Below are 5467 nucleotides of genomic sequence, written 5' to 3' on the forward strand. Positions count from 1 at the left end.
TAGTAGTGTATTGTATAGTATTGTATAGGCATGTATTGTATTGTATTGCATTGGCATTGTATTGTATAGTATTGTATTTAATTGTATAGTATTGCATTGTATTGTATTGCATTGCATTGCATAGTAGTAGTGTATAGTATTGTATTGTATTATATTATATTGGTATTAGTATTGGTTTTGGTATTGTATACTATAGCATTGTATTGTATAGGCATTGTATTCTATAGTAATGCATTAAATAGTATTGGTATTGTATTGTATTTTATTGTATAGTATTGTGTAGGTATTGTATTGTATAGGTGAAGAACAACTGAAGAACAACAAACACAGAAAACAAAATAAATTAGAATCTACACTGATACAAAACACTAAGAACACCTTCCTAATATTGAGTTGGTCTAAGAGTTGGTCTGAGAGTTGGGCTAAGAGTTGGGCTAAGAGTTGGACTGAGAGTTGGGATGAGAGTTGGGCTGAGAGTTGAGCTAACAGTTGAGCTACGCGTTGGTCTAAGAGTTGAGCTACGAGTTGAGCTAATTCTCTCTCTTACCTGAGGAAGACGGACCTGACCCAGCCCGGCATGGTGTGGGTCATTGGCGTACGGTAGTGGACGTTCAAGACGAACACGGTGATGACGATGGAGAGGGTGACGAAGATCATAGTGAAGAGGAGGTACTCCCCGATGAGGGGGATGACCAGGGAGGTGGACGGGATGGTCTCAGTGATCACCAGAAGGAACACAGTGAGGGAGAGGAGGACAGAGATACAGAGGGTCACCTGTTGGGTGAGGGAGAGAGAGAGAGAGAGAGAGAGAGGGAGAGAGAGAGAGAGAGAGAGAGAGAGAGAGAGAGAGAGAGAGAGAGAGAGAGAGAGAGAGAGAGAGAGAGAGAGAGACAGAGAGAGAGAGAGAGAGAGAGAGAGAGAGAGAGAGAGAGAGAGAGAGAGAGACAGAGAGAGAGAGAGAGAGAGAGAGAGAACGAGAGAGAGAGAGAGAGAGAAGAGAGAGAGAGAGAGAGAGAGAGAGAGAGAGAGAGAGAGAGAGAGAGAGAGAGAGAGAGAGAGAGAGAGAGAGAGAGAGAGAGAGAGAGAGAGAGAGAGAGAGAGAGAGAGAGAGAGAGAGAGAGAGAGAGAGAGAGAGAGAGAGAGAGAGAGAGAGAGAGAGAGAGAGAGAGAGAGAGAGAGAGAGAGAGAGAGAGAGAGAGAGAGAGAGGGAGAGAGAGAGAGAGAGAGAGAGAGATAGAGATGAACGCTGTAAAAGGCCCAGCATGTGTTGTTTATTGACTTAGGAGGAAGCAATTATTATTTCATTCCAATGCATGTACACTACACACACAATTCCACCAACACCATCATCACCCAGAACCAACATTGGTTGATTTAGTCTGAGAATTCACACCATTCCCACTGTAGCTAATATTGTCCAACATGTCACATGGTGGCTCATTCTGAACACACAACAAATTGACTGCAGAGCCCGATTACAGAACTCATCCATTATTTACTGGGTGCTAGGCAGATTAAAAAATAATAATAATATAACTATAATAATAATTATAAACTGGGTGGTTCGAGCCCTCAATTCTTATTGGCTAACAGCCGTGGTATATATATCACACCGTATACCACGGGTATGACAAAACATGTATTTTTACTGCTCTAATTACGTTGATAACCAGTTCATAATAGCAATAAGGCACCTCGGGGGTCTGTTGTATTTGGCCAATATAGCACGGCCCTTAGCCGTGGTATATTGGCCATATACCACACCCCCTCGTGCCTTATTGATTGAATATAATATAACAAAATGAGTAGTTTTATATAATAATGTAACATATAACATATCTCATGTAGCAGACACTTTTATCGATAGCAACTTACAGTAGGTCATGTGAAGTAGGGTCTGCACACTCAGTTTCTCCGACACATGACCCTGTGTTGGTGGATTTGAGTGGGCGGACCCTACTTCATTACTATGGCAACATGCTTGAGCATTATTACAGTGCCTATAGGAAGTATTCATCCCCCTTGGACCTTTTCCACATTTTGTTGTGTTTCAACCTGGAATTCAAACGCATTTCATTGAGATCTCCTTGTCACTGACTTTGACAGGAAGTTATTTTTATTGTCAAAGTCAAAAGAGATTTCGACAAATGTTAATGATTAATAAAAATTTAAAAACTGTTCAAATAAGTACCAAATGTGTATGTTTTTAAGGACAATTTCTACAAGATCTTAATTTTAGAAGAATTTGTTTAATTTCTTTGACTGCAGAATGTATAAAATATAAAATGTCAGTTTTCCCATACTATGTACAGATGCTGGTTTGTTGCTGGAGATAATGGAAAATAGAGTGTAACACAACAACATGACAACATACATGACCACAAGATGTTCAACACAGTCAACACAACAAGATGTGGTAAGTCAAGGGTGTGGACACTTCCTGCACCAGGCACCGTACCTTCTCTCCGCAGTCGGAGGGCAGGTGAAGACCAGGACTGTTAAAAAGAGATGAGGAGACAGGGGATGATGAGGTTGATGGTGTAGAGAGAGGCAGGCGTCTGATGTAGAAGGAGTAGGTGATGTCTGGGTAGATCTCCCTCGCAGCAGTTGTATGATGTCGTGCTTGCAGCCCGGAGCATCGATGATCTCCCACTCGCCGCTCTCCCAGAAGTCTTTGAGGTTGACCTGAGGTAGGTGACATTGGGTTTATTGAGGGCTTGAATCTGAGTGGTTATTTCATAAACATACATTCATCTTGGTTGGATTACCACAATTCTAGAGAACGGATTCAGTGACTGAGATTTAGATTAAAAGACTTACAATAGTCTGGACAAGACTGTAACAACCAATAGGATACCACAAATTGGGGAGAAAAAAGGGGTAAAAAAACAAGCAAAGATTTGAACACTACCCATAATTCCTTTATAGCTCTATACCACAAATGGTGTATCAGAAAATGGATGTGCAAATATTTTTCTAACCTTTGACCCAATGAGCACCAGGTCGATCTTGGCCTTGTCGTAGGTCCAGGAGCCAAACTTCATGGAGCAGTTCTGGTAGTCAAAGGGGAAGTAGGTGATGTCCATGGGGCAGGAGGACTTAAAGATGGCAGGGGGAACCCAGGTGACTGTACCGTCAAACTTCAACAGAGCTTTGGTCTTATCTTCAACCAGGAAGTCTCCCACAGCACTGAAGTGGAGAGAGAGGAAAGAGTTGTGTTGGAGAGAGAGGAAGAGGGAGATTTATTTTATTTCACCTTTATTTAACCAGGTAGGCTAGTTGAGAACAAGTTCTCATTTACAACTGTGACCTGGCCAAAATAAAGCATAGCAGTGTGAACAGACAACAACACAGAGTTACACATGGAGTAAACAATAAACAAGTCAATAACACAGTAGAAAAAAAAGAGTCTATATACATTGTGTGCAAAAGGCATGAGGAGGTAGGCGAATAACTACAATGTAGCAGATTAACACTGGAGTGATAAATGATCAGATGGTCATGTGCAGGTAGAGATACTGGTGTGCAAAAGAGCAGAAAAGTAAATAAATAAAAACAGTATGGGGATGAGGTAGGTAAATTGGGTGGGCTATTTACCGATGGGCTATGTACAGCTGACTTGTTATACACTTGTTATACAGCACTATGTCATGTTGTTATAGAGCACTATGTCAGGTTGTTATAGAGTACAATGTCAGGTTGTTATAGAGCACTATGTCAGGTTGTTATAGAGTACAATGTCATGTTGTTATAGAGCACTATGTCATGTTGTTATAGAGCACTATGTCAGGTTGTTATAGAGTACAATGTCAGGTTGTTATAGAGCACTATGTCATGTTGTTATAGAGCACTATGCCTTGTTGTTATATAGAGCACTATGTCAGGTTGTTATACAGCACCGTGCCAGGTTGTTATAGAGCACTATGTCATGTTGTTATAGAGCACTATGCCTTGTTACAGAGCACTCATGTCAGGTTGTTATACAGCACTATGCCAGGTTGTTATAGAGCACTATGTCATGTTGTTATAGAGCACTATGTCTGGACTCACTTGTTATAAAGCACTATGTCAGGTCTCCAGATCTTGTTGGATGGAACTCTGATGAACTCAATCCCATCAAACTCTACTGGGGCCCAGCTTAGCTTGTAGTCGTTCCAGATCTGAAACATAAACACAGCATGAATGAGTGTATGTGTGTGTGTGTGTGTGTGTGTGTGTGTTAGGGAGTCACCTTAAGAAGAAAGGAAGATAGCAAGATACACACGTACAAATACACACACACACACACACACACACACACACACACACACACACACACACACACACACACACACACACACACACACACACACACACACACACACACACACACACACACACACACACACACACACACATACAGCCTTGATTACTTTATCAAACACACCCCCTCGTGGATTTTTCCGAATGATCTTGAACTGAAACTTAACCATATTTTGTATTAATTTCTTCCTTTAACCCCCTAGAGTCTATTGATGCACCGGTGCGTCAATATAAATAATAGCTTTTAAAAAGGTCTTCATCAAAATCTGTCAATTTAAGCTAGAGATATCCTTCTGATATAGACATTAGAGATATTAGAGATATCGTCCTGATATAGACATTAGAGATATCTTCCTGATATAGACATTAGAGATATCTTCCTGATATAGACATTAGAGATATCCTTCTGATAGAGATATTAGAGATATCCTTCTGATATAGACATGAGAGATATCCTTCTGATAGAGATATTAGAGATTTCCTTCTGATAGAGATATTAGAGATATCCTTCTGATATAGATATTAGAGATATCCTTCTGATATAGACATTAGAGATTTCCTTCTGATAAAGATATTAGAGATATCCTTCTGATATAGATATTAGAGATATCCTTATTATATAGATATTAGAGATATCCTTCTGATAGAGATATTAGAGATATCCTTCTGGTATAGATATTAGAGATATCCATCTGATATAGATATTAGAGATATCGTTCTGATATAGATATTAGAGATATCCTTCTGGTATTGATATTAGAGATATCCTTCTGATAGAGATATTAGAGACATCCTTCTGTTATAGATATTCGAGATATCGTTCTGATAGAGATATTAGAGATATCCTTCTGATAGAGATATTAGAGATATCCTTCTGATATAGATATTAGAGATATCGTTCTGATATAGATATTAGAGATATCGTTCTGATAGAGATATTAGAGATATCCTTCTGATAGAGATATTAGAGATATCCTTCTGATATAGATATTAGAGATATCGTTCTGATAGAGATATTAGAGATATCCTTCTGATAGAGATATTAGAGATATCCTTCTGATAGAGATATTAGAGACTGAAATGATCCGTTGTATCACCGTCTTAAAACAATTCCACGTGTTAGCTTAGACTTTTAAGAATTTAAATAAAGTGTAGCCTACTGAAT

At 39.3% G+C, this 5467-nt stretch overlaps 1 pseudogene; it reads right to left on the reverse strand.

The window, feature by feature from the left end:
* Nucleotides 1-543: 543 nt before the first annotated feature.
* LOC127921886 (neuronal acetylcholine receptor subunit alpha-3-like) lies at nt 544-4231 on the reverse strand (annotated as a pseudogene).
* Nucleotides 4232-5467: the final 1236 nt, after the last annotated feature.

Source organism: Oncorhynchus keta, unplaced genomic scaffold (genome assembly GCF_023373465.1).
Source record: "Oncorhynchus keta strain PuntledgeMale-10-30-2019 unplaced genomic scaffold, Oket_V2 Un_contig_23920_pilon_pilon, whole genome shotgun sequence".
NCBI classification, from domain to species: Eukaryota; Metazoa; Chordata; class Actinopteri; order Salmoniformes; family Salmonidae; genus Oncorhynchus; species Oncorhynchus keta.